The following is a 24,406-nucleotide window of genomic DNA, read 5'->3' as shown; positions in this document are numbered from 1 at the left end:
TAGGCTCTCTCTGACCAGGTGCTTTCAGGACACAGTGGTTAAAATGTCATTTTCCACAAGAAAACATGAAGGAGGACAGCCCAGTAGCTGTTGAGGTGGCCTGAGCGCCTCCAAACTGGGTCCTGTTCCCAGCTCCCTCCGAGTGCAGCTGTCCCAGCAGCTGCGCAAGTCAGTCCACATTTATTTTCTCTCCCACCCTTTATCCAGCTTTTCTATTTAGACCATAAGCCCTTTAGGGCAGGCACTGTCTGTAAGTACATGTTTATACCATTGCAAATACAATGGAGCCTTGATCCCAGCTGGGGACCCTAGACATTATTTGGACTTCAGTAATAACTGAAGTTTCCTCTATCTGGGACTGAATCAGTGCAATGGGAAACACTGATGGAGAGACAGGACCATGTGGACATAGGCAAAGAGCTTCCTGTCTCTAGAGGACGGGGAGTAAAACATATTCAACCATTTTGCAAGCTGCCATGTCTCCTAGCCCTCTGGGAGGTGCCAGACCATCTTCAGCACATACAGATTGCTGTGACATCCCAGAACTCACTGCCCCTTTATTAGTGGATGTGGAAACAGAATGCTGGGGTTGTGTTTTCTATATTACACATGTTTAATTAGCTGACAATCGTAGTGTCAGTAGAAATAGACATAGATATACATGTTACAAGTGGCCATGTTTTAAATTAGCACCATATAATTTTCAATGGTTTAGAGGCATGATGGACTTTCCATATGAGAAGCTGCAAAGACTTGGATTATTTAACTTGGAAAGAAGGATAATTACATGGGCTTAATTGGCCTATTTAAGATGATGAATGGCATAAGAAAAGCTGATCATTCCTTCTCTTTACACTCCACAGTAATATGAGAACTGGGGCTCATATGTTAAAATAAATGGTAGGTAAATTTAAAACAAATAAAGGAAATACCCTACAGTGCAGTCTGCCTGTGGAATTCATTGCTGTGGAGCATTAGACTTGAGGATGGATCTGAAACCAGGTGAGAAAATTTAACATTTTCAGGACAAGATCAAAATCCTGAGCTCACAGGTGCATACATGCTGTCTTAGTAGCCCTGTCCAAGCCAGGGCTGCTGGCACTGCTGCACCAGGTACTTTGAGACAGTTATGCAGCACCACCTGAAAGATGCATGGCACAGGTTCAAGCCAGCTCTCCCAGTCAGATTCTCCCAGTACATGGGTGGTAGAAATAGTCAGGGAGCAATGGCTCGTGTATTCAGTCTCCCCAGACTAATGGGGCAGGTGGAAGTGCTGATCCTTGTGAAGCCCAGGAGTTCCCTTTCCTGAGTTACGAAGGGGGATGTTCAAATGGATCTTGCTCCATAGTGCTCCTCTGCAACTCTGGCTAGATTTCCAAAAGATGCATGTACTCATCAGTGAGGCTGTGGGCTGTGGAGGAAATGTGCCTTGTTGTTGTGAGAGGACATGAGTATGTAGAAAAAAGACTCCTACAAGGTCTACTTTTGTCTCATTATTGCACTTTTCCCGTAGAGTGATACCTACCAAAATCAATCAAACACCTCCCAAAGACTAAGTAGTGAAGAGAACGGTCTGATTCCTTCTCCTCTAACAGGGACAGCCTCCACTGTTGGCTGCAAGTCTTAACGAATCATTGATGTCATCAGCTGTTTCGCATCCTGTTTTCTTGTCCCCAGTCAGCCTCATGCTTACATTTTGGTTAGCTCTGGGTTGGTTCAGGAGAACTCTGTCCATTGCCACTGAAATCCTGTGTGCTTGGTGAAAAGTCAACTTTCGATATTTCACCTAGGTCTTCTCCAGTCCGTGTTTTCAGCAAATCATGGGGACAAAGCAAAGCAGAAGTAATTGGATGGCAGGAACATGAGCATATTGTAATTGTTTGAGATTAAAAGAGAAGCTGCAAAATATCTACACTGTGAAATCTCTTCAGACATGTTAAACAGGCATGATAAACTTGCAGTATGTGGGGATGCTTGGGGTAATTTGTTCTTCTAATAATAAATATCCGTCCTGAAATAAGACATTACAGTATCTTCAAATTTCATCTGTGTTCAAATAGTTCACCACAGAAGCTTGATTAGGGCCAACAAAATTCAAGCCATGCAGAAAAAGGATTGCTGTGTCAGGCAAGAAAGGATTTTCACAGGTGAATAGACAGAACTTTTCCAACAGATAGAATTGAAGTTATCGGTTTTGTTCTGTTAGTTTTTTAGACCCTATATCCAAACATGATTATTTGGTCACTTAGTCTTCACTTCTATGTATCTCAAACCATTGCATTTCTCCTCAATATCTCTGAGCTGATCCTATTAAATTAGGCTAGACAAAAGGCATTTCAGCCATCAAGGGACAAAATTACTCTGTGCGAGGAGCAGTGATCTCAAGACTAAAACACCATTAACGTCCACAGTTACAAAAGTGAATAATTCATTAGTAGAACACGTTCAAGTGACTCTTGAAGGTGATCCAGTAAAGGAAGGTGAGAAAATGCTATTTCTAGAATTATGACCTTTAAAACACACGACAACGCAGGAGCAGGTATCTCTGTGATGCTGATGGCTTGGCTAGGAAATGCTGCAAAGCAATGCACAGCCACGTCTGGCAGTGTAGAAGTGTGCGGGTCACGTAAAGCAGAGCTGGAGGAGGAATTTTGGACCTTTTGACCTGTCTCCTCTAAATTCATCACTGTAAAGCCCCTGAATGTTATACATTTTTTAGAAATGGAAATAAACATAGCCCTCTTTCCATGCTGATAGGTTGGAATTTCTTGTCAAATGCTGTTTGGGTTCTGCAGATTCAAAAGACATCCACGTCCCTGAGGGAAAAGGGGGTAAAAAGGACAGGTGAACAGGGCAGATCTAAAAGCTGTAACTGTGCATCTCCCTTGCCTTTTACTGTGTATCTTGGTGATACTGTTTTCAAACGTGTTCTTAAGCGTTACTATTATTTTTATTGGAATTGCCTGTCTTTTGCCACAAACATTTGGTACTAGATTGTAGGAATGGTCAAATGTGTGATAGGTTTTTGCAACACTTTAAGGTTAGTTAAGCCACATATCTACATTGATCAAGAAAGGAAAATCCATAAATTAAGGGTTTGCAAGCTTAGTGACAGAGTTATTAGACTAGTAGAATTTACTACAGATACATTTTTACAATGATTTAAGTTCATTGGATTTAGTGGGGTAATAAGAGACATAAAATTTGAGGAAGACAGAGTCAGGAACCGTTCTGTATGTTTGATAGCAGAAGATGGTGAACAAACCGCCCAGTATACCTTCCACTAACTGGACAACGGGATTGTATTTAGAGACCATTTCTTTGCACCAAACGTGCTGAATTCCATCTCTCTTCTCTCAAAGACCTTTTGTTTCTCAATGGCTTTCCATTTTCTGATTTACTATGTTTGTGATCTCAGAGACACAGTACCATTTCTAATTCCTTTGTCTTCTGAGCCAGATCCCACTTTCCTTCCTTAGTGATAGAGTCAATTTATAATCCTTTCTCCGCAGGTGATCATAACTGACAAGTGACAGCAAGTTACTTGTTAAGAGAACATCACAAAACACTGATTTTGGAAAAGCCACAGTGTTGCTTCACTTCTGTAGCAGAGCTGGCTGATTACACTCAGGGTCCAAAAGAAGTATTGACTGTACTACCACCTGGATAACCCGGTCAAGACTGATGGTGTGCTGTATTAGGCACTGACCAGGCACACAGTTAGTTACTGCCTGTCCTGAGCAATGATCAATCTGAACATGTACCATGGAAGAAAGAGGTAGAATTGACAGGCTCAGCTCACACAGTGGACAAGCATCAGGCAGGCAAACCCACCACTTAAATCTCATGACCAATTATCCAGCAATAGGAAAATCCAGGTTTTACCCCTTTGCTGCCCTCCTTCCTCTAGTCCCTTTTTTTGGTCACGCAAAATTGGAACACTCTTCTTGTCTCGGCCATGCTTTAGGACGGCAGGAGAGGCAGATACCCTACAACCCTTTTTGTGAACAAGCTAATGGTCTGTGGGAGGCAAGCCACTGGGCTGGGCGGAGGTTGTCAGTGCAATGAACGTGGAGCAGGAGTCTATGGGATGGTGTGATTAAATACACCAGGCTCTGCAATCACCCTCCGACAACCAGCACTGTAAAATATGCCATCATTTGATTCACCATTTATAAAGATTTTAAAGATCACTTTAAAAACATGTTTAATGTGGGAAAAGATGTGAAAAAAATTAACAATTATCATTTTAATTTCACCAATAATTATACTGACTTTACATAGGTTTCTCTGTGTTGGGGTAAAAAAAATGACTCTGTTATATGCATTAAAAAATATTGGTTCACTTCCATCATGATACTCTTTTTTAAGCATCCTCACTTACAGTAAAAGTGTGACTTTTTCCTGAGTCTGAAAGTCTTGATTTCCTACTTGTCATTCATTAGACTTCTGAAAGATGGTGTCTTATTTGACCTTAAATCCTTGGAAAATTCTCTACATGCTTCTTTCTTGGCTCATTTTGCTTCCCTCTTGAAGCAAATCCATTAAACTCAAAGAATTACTCATGTTGATCACTTCCATAAAGTGAGTTTCTGGCAGCAATTAGTTCTCACACACAGAGTTACTTTTTCACACTGACAAATGAAAAAAAAAAATGGCAAAATTTGATGTATTTTACACACTGTGCTTCATGTTTCATACATAGATTGAACTTGAAAAACACAAGCCTTTGTAGTAGGGGATCCAAGGTCTTTGACTTAGAGATGCATTTTCTTTTTCTAGGGATAATTAAATCACCATTTCCTCTGAAATGTTGCTATCTTGAGTTTTGAATGATAATCCCATAACAGAGACTGAGTGATCTGACACGGATACTCTGGTTTAAAATTACAATCTCATTTTTTATTGAAAGGAAAGGTCATGCAAATTAATTTGGGGTTGGTGGGTAGGTATATACCCCCATAGCACAAATGTAGTTTCACAGAAGCTAGACTGAGTTTAGACTGAGGCACCTGATAAATTATGTATTATACTTAAAACCAGGAGCAAAACTCAGAAAGACCAACGGTTGGATCAAACTTAACATCCTAGATGAGACTTATGGTCCAGGATCAAGCCAAAGCCCAGGAAACACAAAGTCAAGAGGTATCCAAAACCATGTATTATAGCTAGTCAGGCATGAGAGGAGGGAAAAGGGTCATCCTACAGAGAAAGATCACTTTTGAAGGGTAACAAGGTCTATTTGCAGAAGGCAGAACTCCAGGTTTGCTCACCAGATGGACACCAAAGCCAAGCTGGCTCCTGCTCCCATGGTAAATGTCTCCTCTCAAATCCATTGCACCCAGGAGGGTAAAAGAGGATGGAGAAGCATGAATTAGGGACAAAATAGTTAAGATTGCATTTGGAAACAGTCAATTTAAGAAGCAATGTTGCCATCAATATTGTTGGTTGAGTGAATTGCACAGTCAAATCTCCATCAGTGGACAGATGTCCAGTCTCAGGAATGGATTGAAAGCTCTACTTGTTTATAGCCTAGAAGTTCAAGTTGGATGTTTGATAAACACTTAAATTGAGTGATATTTTTCCCAAACAGTTTTTTTCCAGTTTGAAAATTTAGAGAAGACATCTGGGCTTATATTTCCAACTTCTGATAAGGTCCCAAATCCCACACAGTCTGCTGTCCTCAAGGCATCACAGACTTTTTGTTTCCTGTTGCACCTGAGAAGAAAAAAGGTACAAAAGTAAAATTTATAGTATGCTGGAGGAGGGAAACAAACAAAAATGTTTTACTATTCCAGAAGCCAGCATTTAATTTGTGTTTTACTAACAGTGTCTGGCAATGGCTGCAAGTCAGTTACTTCATCCATAAAAATATACACCTCTTTAATTATAATAATGCATACTATAAAAATACTAAACTATTACAGTGGCCAACAAGAAAAAAAATGAGGCATGCAGGAAGGTAGTCAATAATATTGGGTCAAAATAAAAATAATTTTATATCTCTCCTCTTCTGATGTACATTTCTAATCTGTCTTGGGGTTTTCTTATGAATTAAAACTATGTTAAGAAACAGCAGGCTACTTTAAGATATGAAAACAAATATGATCTGAAAACCATGTCTTTTCTAGCAATTGGTTTTCATTAATTGTTCCTTTCTTTAAGTTTCCAAGCAAGGAGTGAGAAAATATATATCTAGGCAGAAAGTCAAAATTCCTTTAAAATGTGGAGTGGATTTTTTTATATTTTGTTTTAATTTATTGCAGGCTAACTCCAGGAGGTAATTACAGCCAGTTTTTTATATTATTTTTGACATTGAGCCTAAAGTTTAAACTGAGTCCCATGAAGCATTTGACATCTGTAAAGCACAGTCAAAATGATGGTCTTTTCCTGCAGTAGGTTATGACGCTGGAAGCCCTGTGAGAACCAAATTTTCTAAGAGAGTTTGCTGTTCAACTGGACTGAGAATGAGCCAGGACTCAGACCACAGGGCAACAGTGTTGTCCTGGAATCAGGGCAGGTGGCTAGAGGGAAACATTGGTGGGTTAAATGTTTCCGTGTGGCCGTGAACTAATTTAAGAAACAACAACAACATTGAGTCTGATCTTGAGTGTCTCTGTGTTCAGATGTGCAGGTTGACACAGCCCAGATTAGACATTCAATAGCACAGGCCCCTCAAAAAAAAAAAAATATATTCCCCAGATCTGTTCAGCTGAAGCCATAAAAGAGTTCTTTTCATTAAGCTGTAAAATGGGTATATTTATGATCAAACAATGGTGATGGGTAAACAAATCTTGAAAAAGAAAGTATTATGAGAACTGTGTTATTAATAATTATTACTTTTCCAGATTCAGAAACTCTCTTACTCTTAGGAATACCACTAAGTCAAAAGCACCTTACCCAGAGGATCATCTTTCCTCTCAAAAGAATCCCATTTATAACTTGCTTTTTTAAGTTCAGTTAATACGAAGATTACATTTGGGATTGTGATTACACAGGAGAAAAGGCTGCTAAAAGGTTGAGTAAAGCCACAGTTCATCTCAGGCCCTTCCATTGTCTGCCGGAACAAGCATCTTCTGGGGAAGCAGTTATGTTCCCCTCAAAAGGGTACTTGAAGAGTATTGCAAAATAATTTAGTCCACTGTAGTCGACAGGAGAGCCAGCTAGTCTGCTCCTCTCTGGAAACTCAGCAGGAACAAAGAGACAAAAATATTGGTGGTTGTTCAGACCTGTGCAGTATGAAATATAGGTTACCATTCTCAACCCATCTGCCTGCTGACATCCTTACTATCACCTCTTGCAAGGACGCTTGTAAAATGTGGGCTGAGCTGTAGCAGCTCATGAGCATGGGAGGATGATTCATACACCCTATGTCAGGTGGTGAAATGTGTGTCCCCTCCTTTGAAATACTAATTTTTCTTCATTGACTATAGGTAGAAACATGCTCAAATATCTACAAGGTAGAGGAATGAGTTCCACCCTTACAGTTCTCTTGTACACTTCCTTCTCTTTGCCCTACATGTTGCCACAAGCTTCGGCTTGCAACGTGGACTAGATTACCTGTCATTAGTTTAAAGACTTAATTTGGTTGCAACTTATTCCATAGAATTTGTCTCTAACGAGTTGAAGCATTAATTTATCTGTACCTCATCTCTTCATAGATCACATCTGTCTCTTTCTTTCTAAACTGACAGATCTCTACATGGGCAAGGGAACTTAGCTGGGGCAAAGCAAGATGTTATGATCAGAAATGGTCTTCATCTCACATTGGTGAGGGAAAGCCAACATGGCAGCCAGTTTCATGCCTCTGCTTCTCCATACTCAGCTCTGGAATGTTTTCATCCAAGTGTCTTAGCCTCTCCCTCTCTGAGCACTATACCCATGCAGATTTTGGGGCTGATCTGTGGCCGCAGAGAAGTCAAGAAGCTATCAAGTGCTGCTGCAATGGGAAGTGCCATCTTATCAAGGGTAACCTCAAAGCAGCCTTGCTATATTCTTGTCCTATGCCCTCAACACAGTGTGGCATACAGCCTTATGCAGAGAGGGACAGATCGACAGCTCTGGGTGCTTGGGAAATCTCAGCAGGGCGGTATGGCCCTTTTAGATATGAGCAGCTTGCAGAATTTTCAGCTTCTCATATAACACAAAGGAAATTGTCTGGAAACGTGTCATCAGAACAAAACACTGTGCTCAATGAGGCTTGATCTTCAATCATAGGTCATGCAGGTGAGGCTTTTAAATGATGGTTAACTATTAAAAATAAATAATTCAGAGAATTCAGGAGCTCCCTCTATGCTGCAGCACTGAATGCATTAAATTTCTAGTCTTGGGAGGTAAAGGGGAGGGGAAAGGAATCTATATTCAGTTCCCTGAGAAAAAATGTTCCTCTTCATAACCATCTATAAAAGATTATTGTCTTCATTTTATTTAATTATTCCATATGAAGTAATTAAAAAAGAATAATCAGCTAGTTCAGCAATAATAAATGTTTCAAGTGAGAACACAAAGGAGACTAATAAAGGCACCACTAGTCCACATCATTATTGTTAGGATCCCTATATCTTTCATTTTTCTTCTGGTTTTGGTTTTGTTTTGTTTTGTTTTTTCTTTCTGAAAATTAATTGTTTGTTTCCCTTATCAAGAAGCTCTATTGCAACTCTGCCACTTCTTGAGACTTTGGCAACATGTGCCAAGCTACAAGTCCCCTATAGGGGGACTGTAGGAAAGATGGGGGCGACCTCTTTAGCAAGGCCTGCTGTGACAGGACAAGGGGTGATGGTTTTAAACTAAAGCAGGGGAGATCTAGACTGGATATAAGTAAAACATTTCTTTACACTGAGGGTGGTGAAACCCTGGCCCAGGTTGCCCCGAGAGGTGGTCGATGCCCCATCCCTGGACACACTCAAGGCCAGGTTAGACGGGGCTCTGAGCAACCTCATCTATCTGAAGATGTCCCTGCTCACTGCAGGGGGGGAAGACTAGATGACCTCTAAAAGTCCCTTCCAACCCAAACCATCCTATAATTCTGTGATTCTGTGATTCTACCACTTGAATGCTCTGAACATAAGCAATTACCGTCTGTTAAAGAGGACTGTGGAGAGGCTGAGTCAGGACATTAATCCATTAGAAACACCCATATCAAGTTCACAAGCACTGCTAGGAACACACTGTTCTCCATGTTAATGGTAACTTTGAGAAGCTACTTGCAAGCAGATAGATTTGGCCATCAGCGTGGGATTTGAATGGATAAGGTGATCAGTGCTCACCCTCTTTTATCATCAGTACACGTGTTGCCAATACACTGGCCTTGCATTAAACTCTTAATAATACTGCCCAACTATGCCTATTGCCATATTAAAGCACTCAAATGCAGGAAATGAAAGAAGGCTGAAATCATCAACTTTGCCATGCTGTCCTTACATCTTACAGTATAGCTGTCAGGGAAGGCAGGAAATGTAAGATTTACTGGTATTTAAATTCATCCTTCCATTTCTTATTCACAGTACACACAATCTACAAGGTTGGCTGGAATGCTTTTAAGCATCACCAAGGAAGTCTGCAGAAAAATTCAAATTTGGGTAGCTTCCTAAGGGGATGAGGAGTATTGTGCTTGGGTAGTACACTGTAGATGCAAGAGTCCTGGTCTAGGACCCAGGGAAGCCAAGTTCTAGCAACATTTGACATCCAGCATGTGGAATGATTTTGGGTGAGCAGCCCTCCACACTGAAAATACATTTCTTCATTTGCAAATACTAATGAATAATAACATTGAAAATTAATATCTAACAATTGATAACATTACGCAGGAGATCAGGTCTTGTTATTTTGGAATATACTGAAGGACTTTGAATCAATTTAATTTCTAAACTTTCATAATATCCAATAAAGGGAGGCAGTGTTATTATTATCCAGCAAATAGATTATTAAAATTGAAACTGAATATAATTTTTTTAAAAAAATATATCACTAATTTTGGATGCCAAAGTGGAGCCATTCAGAAAAGCTGATATTTTCAAAAAGTGGTGTCCACTATATGAGAGCCCAGATGCCCGAAATCCAATTCTTTCATGATAATTCTTGGTCTATACTGCCCCATGCAGGTCCTGCAGCACTAAGTGAGCATACAATTCATTTTTACATCAATGGGTCCCTTGTATTTCAAGGCAGTTGCACAGGATTCGTATGTGTTCCTTCCCAACTGCACTTTCTGAAAATTTGTCTTCCACCTCAAAGCCCCATTTCATTGCATTTCCCTGTCATTCCACCTCGTGTTTGCTTAGTAATTACAGGATACAATTTTCCAGCGATCAAATCAAACTGCATTAATACGTGCCTCTGTGCAGCTCAGTGTGAAAGAGCCTTCTTTCCACCCTTTGGGAGCTCATTATTATATACACAATCTTTGTATTTTTATTAGTCAGCCTTATGATTTGTGTGGTAAGGGGGACTGGCAATATTGTTTCACATACATCAAAGGCTGAAATGCAGTTTAACAAGAGCCAGCAGGTTACCTACAAGCCCCAAAACACTTGTTATAGGTGTGACTCGCCCAAACCAAACTAGGCAGTGAGTGTTGGCAGAAATTATCCCAACTCTCAGATCTGCAGTCAGATCAGCAGCTGTAAAATAGGAATTATTCATTTTTTTAAAAAAGTACATTTCTAAAATATCATTAAGGCAAGATCTGGGTCTAGCACAGGTTTTTTTTGGCTCTGCTTTATTGAGAGAAATGAGGCATGTTTGATGACTTACATAGTCTCCCCACAAATTTCAACCATTTATTCTCTCCATAAAAAGCCTTCCAATTTTCAAATTGTCTTCCTAATTATTTTCAGAATATAGGAGGAAAAAGGAAAAAGGAAATGCTCTGCATGCAATTAACAAGGAAGGGAAGGAAAAGGAAGAGCTTTTTTTCCTGAGGAGGCTGGTCTTCTAAGCGCTGTTAAACACACTAGCTATAAACATTTTTATTGGTCTCTCTTTCTGTGTTTTTTCTTATTTGCTTGCTGAGCATCACAGAAAAATTCTCCCCCTCTTTATCCAGAGGTCAACTCACACGTAGCCTTCCTCAAAGTCTATCCCAAGGGAATCCAATTTTAAGAAAATATGTGGTATGTTTCCCATAATTACCAGTGAGGTCATTTTTTTCTCTGCTTTGGATAATTTATGGGGAGCAGAGACATTTGATCTGATGATTTTGCCATCCAGTGAATCAACACTGGGTTGTTCTGAAGCAAAGTTCCCATTGACTTCATTGCAAACAGATTCTGCAGACAGTACATCCCCATACTATACCTATACATGGCACAGTCTAGCCCCACCACCATCAGTGGTAGTCTTTCCAGTTATCAAAATGGGTTTGAAGCAACCCTTTTAATGCACAAGCATGTTTCCAACTGGTCTTAACAGACATGGTGCAGGAATTCCTTTGAGGAAAGATAATGGTGCTCGGCTGAAGCCGATAGTCCGCAATGGTTGACTGAGAAGTGTTGACTGAAAGCAGGAACAAGACCATGAAGCCTACCCAAAGCTCAGTGGGAAATGAGATTGCTGTTCTGTAACACTTTTTAAAATAATAATAAAAAAAATTTCATTCACTATTTCTCTAAAAAAAATATAGCCATTTCAGAGAAACCTGGGTGAATTTTCATAAATCTCCATCAACAGATGCCCCCCTTGGGCTACCAGAGCCTACATAGTATCTGAGTCTCTTAATTAACCCATTTGTACCTTCAGTGGGTTCTTCATGGGGGAGCAAGATGGGTGTGCAGCTGTGACATGCTGGTGACGGAGGGGAAACCTGGACTGGTCCTGGGCACTGGGAAGTATAATACTCCCTCCCTGCCTTCTCACTGCTATGATTCTGCACTCGAGAGGAAAGCAACTGATAATATTTATCAAGGTCAACTATTGCAATGTTTGCTCAGCTTCTTTAAAAAGTAAAAAAGTGGATATTCTCAAGTATTGATTTTATTATTCTCAAAGAGTTGCCAAAATAACCACATTTATGTACAAAATTCCTCCAAAGAAACACAGGATCCCAGAAGAAGGGGAAAATAAGTTGTAAATCCATCAGAATAACTATTTGACTCTCTTATCTCCCCTCTGAAACCCTTATTTTTCTTTCTTCCTATTTTTTCATAAAACGAACTCTCTCTGGGATTCTTTTTGCTCTAAAGGTTGATGGTGGGTAGGAAGGACTAAAAAGGTTTTCCAAAGCTTCTGACACCCTTCCTCATACCTGCTGCTCTGAGCATCCGTGACTGGCAGTATCAGTTCCTGAATGAGTGCCAAAAAGAGCCAAAGCAGTGTGCCACGGGTCTTGCCAGTCACAGCTAATGCTATTGCCCTTGCCAGACCACATTCCTGGAACGTGGACCAACACTTTGAGGACCAGGTTGCAATCCTGTTGTAATAGTGGGGGTATTTAGCCTGGAGAAGAGGGGGCTGAGGGGAGCCCTTCTCGCTCTCTGCAGCTGCCTGAGAGGGGCTGGAGTGAGGGGGGGGCTGGTCTCTGCTCCCAAGTCACCAGTGACAGGACGAGAGGGAACGGCCTCAGGCTGCGTCAGGGGAGGTTTAGGTTGGAGATGAGGGGAAATGTCTTCCCTGCCAGAGCGGTCAGGCCCTGGCACAGGCTGCCCAGAGAGGTGGGGGAGTCACCGTCCCTGGGGGGGTTCAAAGGACGTGCAGCCGTGGCCCTTGGGGCCATGGTTTAGGAGGCCTGGGGGTGTTGGGTTGGGGGTTGGACGTGATGATCCCAGAGCTCTTTTCCAACCTTAATGATTCTATGATTCTATGGTTCTAGTGCTAACCACATGTGCCTGAGATTGCTGATACCTGACTTCAATAAATAAGGAACACTCTAAAAACGTGCACAGCAGCCTTCTCATTTGGCTTTTTTTGAAGACATATGAAAAGATAATTTTGTACTTTTTGTAGTCTATGGGACCTTAGCAACTCCAATCAGCCAATGCTTCTTTCTGCCACAAAAATGATCTTTTCTAAACTGTGATTCTTGCTACTGTTCAGCTCCTCTGGAGATGCTGAAAGTCACACTACACAGTGTGACAGCTTTAGCTCAAACACAGATGACTGGGTTTGATGCAAGAATTGCTAGGTGACATTTTATGACTCGTGTTATGCAGGAGGTCAGACTAGATGATCATAATGGTTTTAAAATTCATTAATCTGTGTGCAGAAATATCTGTGAAAGGATTAAATAGAAGTTCCAACATTTATTCTACGTGACAAGTAAATTGGATTCAAACAAAGGTCTTTAAAGCTGAAATGTAAACACCAAGCTGCCAACTCCAAAGTTTGAAAGGTCATGCTAGCAAAACTTACCACTGAATGAGATTGACTTTAGCTAAATTGTTCTTCTTTTCCTTGAAATTTGAAGGCACTTTCCTTTAAAAATTACAAAATGAAAATATTTCCATTTGAAAGAAACTTACCATTTAAAAAATTGAATTACATTATAATAATAGATTAAGATGACCAAGTATTTCATATTTATCTGAGAGAATTTTTTTGACTGAACCACAGAGATATATATTTTTTCACTTTGAGGATTTTTTTTTTAAGAGTCCAAGATTATGCCTCTGTTCTGGAATCATTTTTTCAATTACATAAAAATATTCATGGGATAAAGAAATCACTCCTTTTTGAGTGCTACAACCATCCAAATTCAGCCTTGTGATTTGAAATTTCAAAGTATCCATGCTGTTTGATGTATACTGAGCTCCAGACACGGAGAAATCAATCTGTATCATTCTGCCTACCTTGGTAGCTGCAGTCAATGTACTGTAAAGTCTTTGTTAAATATTTAATAATTAGCTGTGGTTTAATAATGTGTGTCTGAAGAAATGCTGAAGGCTGTGAGTGGATAATGAAAGAATGCTGTGTCCTGAAACGAATGCCTTGAGATATTATGTATTGTGCTGTAGTGGTTTCCTCACTCAGCAAATTGAGTGACTTTGCCACTTGGGGGGAACTAGGCAGATTGTGTCTAGCAGACATCTGCTTTTGTAACCTCCTGTTTCCCAGGGAGAATCCATTTAGGGATCTGAGCAAAAAACCCTGTACGGTAATCCCAGGCCCAAAAATACTTCAGTGGAAAGAGTTTCCTTTAGACTGCTCATGTTTCCAGTGAATAAAAGCATCTTTTATTCTATCCAGTAACAGAATGAAGCAAGAGTTGTGTGCAGGCATGCGTGCCACTCTCAACATACAGACCATCCCATTAGCATACAAAAATATATTTTGTAGACTAAGGAAGTCCAGGTAGACTCTATGGACTCTTTATCCCAATATATGGGTTTTTTTTTCCAGTTCTAGAAGTAGTTTCAGCCCCTGACTTGTTTAAAACAGTGCCTTCGTGATGGTGTTCTTTGCACAGCAGCACCTGTTAACTCTTCGTCAATAGGAGTAGTTTAAAGTCAGAGCTTGAATTCTGCTCCTGGCTGAGGGTACAAGCTCAAAATGAGAGAGGTCAGGATATGTGGGGGTCTAACACCACAACTGCTATAGCTTTATGGAAAACCTTTCTCTATGCCTGATGCTGTTACATGCAAAGCAAACCTAGCAGCTCCTCACTGTCCAAAGGGGAGTAACTACGAAGCTGTCGTCTTTGATCTTTATAAAATGCTGTGTGCATCTGACATGAAAGACCTTAAGGGGATGCAAGAGACTATAAACAAATAAATTAATAAAATCAGCTGAAACGAACACAACATAGGGAGTTTCCTTTGCAAATCAACTCTGTGCTAGCTGTGATTTTTACAGAGCCTTGTCATAAATAAGATGCCTAGGTGTTGTAGTCTGGTTTTGCTACAGGACTGCAATGCCTCCAGTGAGCACAGAGCATCCTTTCGCTCAGTTGCATCACATGTTCAAAAGAAGACAATCTCTTCCCCAAAGAGCTTTCAGTCTTCACAGGACTGACTCTTCAAAAAATTCTGGAGCCTTTCTAATTTCTAAAGGGACTACAGAGTGAAAGGTATCTTTTAATTACTACTTTACACTGCGATGTATCTGGCTCCCCTTGCAGGAGTATTCTGAAAAGTGAAGGTGCCTTTCCTTCAGCAGAAACTGCCTTTACAGGCCACAGAGGAAAGCATTTTTCCATAGGAGAGGACACACTGCTTTTCCTCAAAAGGTTGTCTGTGCAGGGGTAGAGAGGATACACAGCACTGTTCACTGCCTACCAGTTTCTGCACTGCTCTTCCCCTGCAGATTTATTAGATGAAGTGGACAATCTTAGCTTCAGTATGGAAGGGCACAGTTCTTTGTATTCTCTTTCAGAGCATTGCCCATTGTGGCACTATTGCTTGATTAATTTATTTACAAGGGATAATAAGTCGATGTTTCAAATGAGCGTTTTGTGACCAGGCACAGGCAATTTCAACCTGGGAAGAATAATTTTTGTATATGATGAAGGTATTCGTTTTGTAGAAGCAGATTTATTCTACCTTCATACTGACCAGCAAATATCTTTGGAATAGATCTACTTTTTTTACTACCTAGTATAATGTGAATAATCTCCCTTAATTCTGTGGGACAAAGACCCTGCTCTAACCTCCAGTGCAATAAGGGAATGGTTTTCCTTGACTCCACAGCGTGACCTTCTGGGTACAGCAAGGAGGTCTGCAGCTTTGCAGATGCCACAGCCTGCTCACAAAAATGTTACAGATGCAATAACAGAACAGGTTCCTCCAATAACTCCATAGTCCAATAGGTCTATAGGGGAACACCTGGAAGAATAACAAAGCCAAGGGCTCTTTTAACTTTCCCTTGGAAGTAAAGTCCAGTGGAACTACCCACCAACTGAGGGCATCATAATATAAGCCTGCGTGTCTAAAGAGCATGCAATTCCAAAAAGGCGTCTCCAAGTGAATCAGTAAAAAAGAAATGGAACTGTACACACACTCATACCCATATAGGAAATAAAGAAAAACTGTACCAATAGATACGAAAGGGTAACACCGTAAAATGTGTTTATAATTACCATTAAAAGGCTATATGCATTTACAAATAGAAATAAAGGTGTGTGTCACGCAGTTATTATAGATCATATAGAATTGGTTTCTAGTGCAATATGGCTAAAACAAACATAGAAAATGTACATCTAATATATTATAATATTTTTAATGGCTAGATAAAAACTGATAACCTTTACATAGGAACAAATATAGAAAAGTCACTTCACATCTGCATTTACACCTGTGCATCTGGGTTCCAAATCCAGCCCAGGGTGCATGAGTCCTCCTGTCCCTTGACATCTCTCTAACCCCCTCCCTACACTTGGTGTGTGACTCCCATTAACATTAATGGCAGCCGCAGATAAGTGGGCAAGGTTGAGCACATCTCTAAAAAATCATCAGCACGTAGGTGAACACATCACTCCTACTTTACAATCTTTACACCAAGTCCTTGTAAAATTCTCTATTGATTTCATGGTTTTACTACCTATTTTTAAGGCATTCAGTGACTGTGGCCCAATACCTCTGACAGATCTTTTGTCACCGTGTGTTCCTGAGGGTCAGAATCAGCAGGGTTATTAAGTCTGTCCAAGGGACAATCTTAAGTCTTTTTGGAGCTAAGGCTTTTTAGCAATGATGTGGTGCTATTGGAAGAGTCATGTCAGAGCTGTTTCTGAACTGCTCTTTCTTTCATGGTGTGTAAGAATAAAACAAAGTAAATGCCTTTTGGTAGGTTTTATCCCAGTTACACCCAAGTGACCTGTGACTTCAGACTGAAATGCGATTGAAAGAGGCATCATTGAGGTACTGTCAAATTATAGATGCTAAAAGCTCATAAAGTCATTTAAGGCAGTAATTTACAAGTTCATTATATAATATTTCTGTTGTTGCATCTCCTAGTGTTTTATCTAACCTAGCTTGAAGATGGACCAAGAAATGTTACCCAACTTTGCACCTGTAAGGAAAAACTGCATCCCAGAATGCACTTCTTATCCATATGAAATCTCCTGATACCCATCATATATTTTCAACTGCTCATTTCCACCCATTAAGGGATATCCTTCAAAGTTTTCAGACTTGCATTCAGTAGAATAGTAATAACCAACCTCCAGTGAATAATTTATTGGAAAAAAATTTAACCTTTCTGTTTAGAAAGACACATTCAGTGAGAACAGAAGTTAGGTGAGATGAATCAGAGGCAGACTGTGATTCCCTCAAAAGCAAGATTCAACATTATATTTATTATTTTATTTTTTTAATGCTCTTGAACCAGTAAGTGGCTCTGAGTGTTTAAAAATCAAGTCGAGTTGTTTAGCTTTAATGGCCCTGGAAGTTGCATGCTCCTGTTTCATCTCCCTGATTAGATGAGTACAACTCATTGGGGCTTATGTAACCAACACAGATCTGAATATTTCAGAGGCAGTAATAATTCAAGAAACATTGCAGATAAGGCAGATTAAATAACAAAAAGAATAAATATATAAACCTTTTTCCTTCTGGACTACTCATCCTTGCCAAAGACATAATTTATTTTTTAAAAAAAAAAAAAAGCTCCTTTAAGATTTATTAGCTGGATGTAGGTTAATTTTATGTTTTCAGATTCAAGCTAAACAAGTGCCCCCTCTGTGAAGGTGGCAGTCAGATTCATGTCTCTCTTGTTTGACTGTCACTTTGACAGAGCTTTGGTTGAGGGTTTTCCTGGTGATCCTATTCCCCCGCTGTGGTAAGCAGTGTGATCCCACACAGCTTCCAGTGCAGAGACTAGAGTTAGTGTGAGCTTAACTCTCTCCTTCCCCCTCATCTCATATGTAAGAACTCTTGCTCATGGGAAGGAGCTCTCAAAAAAGGTGCACACCCCACAGAAGCAAATACAAGTTTCAGTGGGAGTGAAGGGGCATGGAACACCTCTCCTGGATCTTGTGTGATGGGGTGAACCACTTGGGCTGTTTCATGAGCCACTCCCTGCAGAACTCTCTTATTTTGCTTCAGTTTTATTTATGAACTTAAATCCTCCTCTGTTTTCCTGAAGAAACACATGCACCTCATCAATCAATCAATAGATTTTCAGTTTTACTTTGCCTGTTTGCTTTCCATTTCATGACTTTCCCTGTTGTGCCAGTAGCTGTTTTCACTTAGATAATAATCACTAACTCACAAGCTGGACCTGGTCATTATACGGATGGGTAACATCAAAATGTTGCAAAAAAAAAATCCATATGATTTAATATTTGGATTCTTTCACCGTGATTTAACTGTTCGACAGGATACTGGTAATGAGTGTTGTTTTGACAACAGTGGCGTCATTCAGAAAGCTTTCCTGTTTATGATCGTTGACAAGCCCGCGGCACTTTGTGTAATGCCTTTTTTCTGCACAATTCACATCACAATTCAATGGATGACTGGACAAAAAAAATATTTGCCTTTTATTCCACTGCCTTTTTTTCATGTGTGTGTGCAATAATCTAATCCAGCCCAGGGAAGGGTGCAGTTCAGTCACAGTCAAAGCAGCCTCTGAGGCTATAAGCAGAGAGACAAAGCTGGAGGCATAAACCTGGAGTGTGTTGCATGGTGGCAGCTGGGCACAAACCTGTGTCTCTATGTCCGTGAGCGTGAGAAATGAGCAGCCTGGGTGTTAAAAGTCAGGCAGCAAAATGCATGGGAAAAATTGTCCCTGACTCATCTAGGGGACAAATTTGCCATTCCTGGGGCCAAGCCAAGGCTCTTCTGGAGGCTGTGACATCTGTTTGCAGCTTTTTAAAGTCAGGACAGCTTGACTTGGGAGAGGTTAATCCACCCATGTTCCTGTAGCTGGTGTTGAGTTTGCAGAACATGTAGTTGAAGGCTTTCCAGATTAGAGGGAATATAGCCAAACATAGAAGTAAAAAACCTGGTCCTACTGAAAGTAATTACATTTCATTTGACATTGGTGCCACCAGGATATCAACCAAGATACAGCTATCGTCTTTAATGGAAAGGATTACACAGAGATGTAGAGATGTCTGACCATTACAAACACTGGTGCTTGCCTAAAATGGACCTTTCTCTCAGTTTTACATCTAACATCAGTTTCACATTTGTGTCACGGTCCCAGTGAATGGTAGATTTACATTCTCTTCTGCATATATCAGTGGCTCATAAAAAAAATGTGAGGAGCTGACATCTCTTTGTGTTTTTTTCAGATATTTTAGAAAATTATATGAAAAGCTGGTTTCCTCAAATCTTTTTTTAGTTCTCCCAACATTTCAGTGAAGGAGAGTAACTCTGGGTTTTTCCTCAGCTTGCTTTATTCTAGAATTATTGAGAATAATTTTACAGTGAGGCAATAAACTTTAATGTCTTATTTAAAAAAAAAAAAAAAAGTCAAACCTATAAATCATTGATATTTCAAATCACCAAACAGGAACTTGGAGAACTACAGTGGTATGTGCTATTGGTCCAGACATCCTGTATTTTATTGTTTTAAGATGCTTCTTTTATTCATCTGGTAGTTTTTTAACATGCCTCATGTTAAATTTAACATGCTTCTTTCCTTCATCTGTAGCTTTTTCTGAGCTACCCTTTGATGATGAAATATGGACCGATGTAGTCAATAGTCTTTGGCTAGAAAGTGAAAGAAAGATGTTTCTTGCTAACATCTTCCCTCAGTGACCTCCTGTGGGCTTCTCTTTAAGCTCACCTTTCATTTCTGCAAATCCAGCAGAGAGAAGAAATTCAGCAAGCACCAGCATCTTGGGTCATCAGGGTTTAAAGTATAAGACCTCTGCACTGAGTGTGGAGAGAGAAGCCTGACCAGAGCAGCTCCACTCCCAGCCCTCGGGACATGAAGTGGGATCACTGGCTTGAAAACACTCCTTTCAGCTGCCTGGCAGTTTCACAGCAGAGCCTTTTTCAAAACAAATTCGCTCCAGTCACACAACTGGGCCGTTTCTCCTTTTTGCCATGCAGAAATAAAGGATGTGAGAAACCACAGAGCTTTCTTCTTGCTTCCCCTTGCTTCAAGAGTCCCCAGTGGCACATACCAAGCATTTATTTTTCCCTCGAGAGGCCAGAAAAGGCAGAATAACAAAATAACCACTACTTGTTTCAGCAGAAACCCTTTGGAAGATGCAGCAGCCCAGGCCTTATGGGTTCTGTGCAGGAAACACTGATTCACACTATGTCTTTTCAGCTTTTCCAGAGAGAAAAAAACAGAAGAGCTTGACCACTGTACTCTGACTCTGTTCTGCATAAAACCTATCTGGAAGTGAGCAATTGCTTCACTTTATTTCTGTGTCATTAGGCTGTAAGGACAGGCAAAAATCATGTTCATCTTCCATGAGGTTGCTATAGCATGCCACACATTGAAGCCATTGTCCCTTGACTGACTGTCATGTAGGTGACTACTTCTGCGTTAGTCACCCTGGCCTCCCTATAGAGAACTTTCCGGATGTGATTCACTTCATCCTGAAAAAGATCTAAAATCAGTCAGATGAATCGTGCCTCAAAAGTGGTTTTTCACCCACCCACCCACCCACACTTTGCCACTGTTGACTACATAGGGAGCCCAGACCAGCTTGGGTTTTGCCATTTATGTGGTGGATGTATGAAGTTAACCAAAGCTGCATCACACTTCTGAGAACACATTTTATTACACTGTGTGAGACCACATGCACTGGGACTTGTGGTTCTTTCTCTAAAAGTTATTGGTAGTGGCAAAGTAGCAGGTTTTCTCAGTATAAACTGACAGTCCCTGTGGGAACACCCTGTTTCACTAAAAACATGACACCTCAGCAACTTGCTTTTTAAAGCGTGGTGTGGCAAAATGAGTTGTTTTGGAAGAAAGAATCTTTGAGAAAGCACTTACCTGCAGGAAGAAATACGGGAGGCACAGATGTCATTGAAGCTGCAATGCTGGGTGAGAAAAGAAAGGTTTTTAATGAGAGGTCAGTTTTATACAGCTTTAGGGGCCCTTGTTGAAAGGAACAACACATGACCTAGTCATCCAGACTTCTATTATCAGTTAAAAGTTAGTCAAAACAGTAAATGGAAATTAGGAAGTGATTCATATAACCAAAAGTTAGGACTCAAGGATGAAATTAATTTTACCATAATGTGTATTAACCGCTTTGCCTAAGTCTCCCTGAGCATAGTGGGATACTAGATATCTAGCTCACATGTAGACATCTGCACTGTAGACACCTGTGCTTAGCTTAAATTACTCCTGTTTAGATCTTTCAAAAATCTAAATGTGAGGTAATCACCCCTGTGTGCCAACAGACAGAAATATGCTTTTCCAGTCACTGATCATCTGACTGTGTAGAGCACCCTTCTGAAGATGGGATGAATCACCTTCCAGAAGTGTTTATGGCAGGAGACCCTATTTCTCACCAGTAAGGTTGTGCCTTTATTTCCTCCTTTTGTAATTTACACTATACTTCAGAGTTTATCTATATATCTATATATTTATTTCTAAGACATGAAGTCACAGAACAGCACTTCTAGATGAAAACAGCTGCAGTCATCCCTGGGAGATAAATGATATGTTCTATCACATCAGTCTTACATGCTAGAAAACTTTAGGGTAATCTTTTGCATATTTACAAGTATCTTCTGCCTTTATTGATGCAGCTCCCTGCAAAAGGTCTGGCCGTTGTAGCAGGAAGGTGATCCTGAGCAGTACGCTCTCTTGTTCTGCACCTGGGAACTTCTTGGTTTGGTTATGCCCAGGACCCTTGACTTGTTAATATTTGTGCATCTGGAAGTAATAATAAGTATCTGCGTCCTCCAGAGGAGAGTCCCAAATACAGGCATTTGGCACTCATCACACCCCATTACACATGTATGTGATTTGCAGCAGCGTGGGTGGAGACACAAGACAAAGCTGTTGCCGTTGTTACCTGGTGCCCATGTACTTCATGTGGGTACAGCCCTGCATGGGTTAGAGAGCACTAGCGGGGAGGATTTCCACCAGAGCTCTCCCTAGTGCTCGTGGGGATGGTCCAGAGCTCCTCACTTACTCTCTGCAAGAGGTTTTACTCTAAAATCTCTGTTCTTCCAGATGTTATGCATTTCTAAAGGGGTGGTATGCTGTTCCTGAGAATGGAGATAAGGCATCCCAGCTCTACAGGTAGGGAGACTGAGGCTCATAATTTAAGCAACTTGGCCGAACAGAAAGTTTTGATGACTTGGTTGCTAAAATGTCCTGGTCTCCTGCTTCTTCATCTACTGTCTTTGTCATCTCCAGACCTTTATTACCCATGAGAAATGAGTGGTCTTTTTGCCTTTTTCTTCATTTTTATCCTGTATTTGAATGAGACAGAACTGTAGACAAAGACAGATTCTTTTTCTCCTCATGATTTTATGGAAAGGAGAGCATTTCGTCATGGCCTACTTGACAGGTGATTCAAGGTTTCATCTCGTAATTTCTGGAAAACAAAAACAAAATAAAAAGGAGGGTGTTTGGGCTTTTTTCACCTACAGTTAGCTGTTTGCACGAGTAACAGAAGACAATCAATATAGCTGAGCAGCGATTTTCAAGAAAGCACTTTTTTCTTTCTCGGTATGATGACCTGCACTTCCTGCCATAATGATTATCTTAAAAGTCTTTTTGGCTTTGAATAGGTTGTCTCAGCTCTTGGAGTACTCTCCTTGTGAAGGAATAGAAACTGAAGAAGTTTATTACCTTAGAATTCTGTTTTTTTCCTTTTGGAGACAGTCAATGCTGTAAATTAAACTGCTTGAGTTGGCTTTGTGTTTTTTTGCATACACAGCAAGGATAACTACACATCAGATTTATGGGCATCGTGCGCAGGTTGCTATGACAACCCCTCCAGCCGCTGTACACCAAATAACCTTGTCATGTGAACATTTATCACAAGCACATCAAGTACAGGATTGCTCGGTACGGTCTTTGGCTAAACAGCAGGATTTTTTCTGAATAATAATTGGTCGTGGCCTTTTATGCTATAAGTCAAAGTTAATCAACTTCTAGATTTGAAATTAACCATCAATACGACATAATCCAGCACCATTCTTCATGACTGCGGTGCTCAGCAAGAGGAAACTTTGCAAGAAGCACTGTTCCCTTTTCAGGAAAACTGTGGGTTGTGTTTTTATTGCCATTGTAACCTCACAAAACCCATATGTAAAATGACAGGCTGTGTCTCTGTGTGTGTAAAACGTATTATTGCACTGTAAATGAAATGTGAATTTTAACTATCAAATCATTTGTGGGAAATAAAGCTTACTTTCCTTCTTTTTTTAAAAAAAAATAGGAACTTCTAAAGCCAGAGCCACATTCTAATTCTTCACACCCACTTTTAGTTATATTTTTAGGGGAAATTTGCAGGCTGCACACCTGGTCCTTCAATAGACCAGTTGAAAGGCTTTCTTATGCATTTAAACTCCTCCCTGTACACCCACATTTTAAAGAAAATACAGGAATTTAACTATGTTTCTAATTTATAGTTTCAGAGGGAAAGATTAGTATGTGTGAGGGATTAGTGATCTGTGTAAATTACTCCAGTAATTTTTATACAATAGTTACATCATAAGTAAACTTCAGCTCATGCATATGAGTGGGAATGTTATTTTTGTTCCAGAAGAAATAATATCTTAAGTTGTAGGTATATGACTTTTCAGTAAGCTTCCATCTCTAGTGTAGCCCTCATATTTCATGCTACTATAGGGCTTTTTTTAATCTATATTGACATAAATGCCCAAATCAGAAAAGAACTTTGTAAATTAATTTACAAAAGAGCAACAGCAGAGTAGGCAGATATCAGCAGTGTTCTCTCTTTCTCTAGTAGACAGGATTAGTTCAAACAATGTATGGTCTTGCCTCTACCAGTTTTTAAATGATGGTTCCTTGTACTATGGGTTCTCATAACCATCACACCCAAATCAAAACTTGCTGGACTTGTTAGAAAGATTACTGTTGGCTTGGAATGGACACTGTTAGGAAATAGACACCATTTCTTTAACCTGTTTTAAGTGTTTACTATAGGATGAGATGCACTTTTCCCCATAGATACCTATTTTTAGCCTTAAATTTCAAGGGAGAACGGGGTGAGTAGCTGAGATGTAGACATACACATTGCAGATGGCAATATTCAGTCAGATGTATTTCTGCTCGATGACTTCAAATCGAGATCAAGTTGCTGGAAATGCTTGGGTCAAGCACAAGTTATTTGTCTTAATCTAGGCATAATGAGGTGGTATTTTCTGCCTTTCATTATGCAAACTGTCAGATTAGATGATTTAATCTCACAGATTTACCACATAGACCTCTTTAGATATTTTACATCTCCTGAGATGTAGATTTCTGGATACAATTTGTGAACATTAAATGCTAACTTTGTGATTTCCTTATGAAGAGTGCCTTCCTCTTCACCGCTACTCACTGGCTGAATAAATAGACAGGATATCATGCACAAATGCATGTATCC

General features: G+C 40.1%; 1 protein-coding gene across 8 annotated transcripts in view; it reads left to right on the top strand.

Annotated features, from left to right (window-relative positions):
• Window positions 1–24,406, top strand: part of SLC14A1 (solute carrier family 14 member 1 (Kidd blood group)) — a 302,335-nt gene that overhangs the window by 113,319 nt on the left and 164,610 nt on the right. The window contains exon 3 of one of the 8 annotated variants that reach the window (XM_064438105.1): window positions 16,714–16,784. The exons of the other annotated variants lie outside the window; for them this stretch is intronic. The gene's annotated coding sequence lies outside the window, so the exon portion shown is untranslated. The remainder of the gene's footprint in view (window positions 1–16,713; window positions 16,785–24,406) is intronic. 8 annotated transcript variants of the gene reach the window in all.

This window comes from Phalacrocorax carbo, chromosome Z, assembly GCF_963921805.1.
Source record: "Phalacrocorax carbo chromosome Z, bPhaCar2.1, whole genome shotgun sequence".
In the NCBI taxonomy this organism is placed as follows: domain Eukaryota; kingdom Metazoa; phylum Chordata; class Aves; order Suliformes; family Phalacrocoracidae; genus Phalacrocorax; species Phalacrocorax carbo.
The sequence above is the reverse complement of the archived record's forward strand: the minus strand, read 5'-3'. Positions and strand labels throughout refer to the sequence as shown.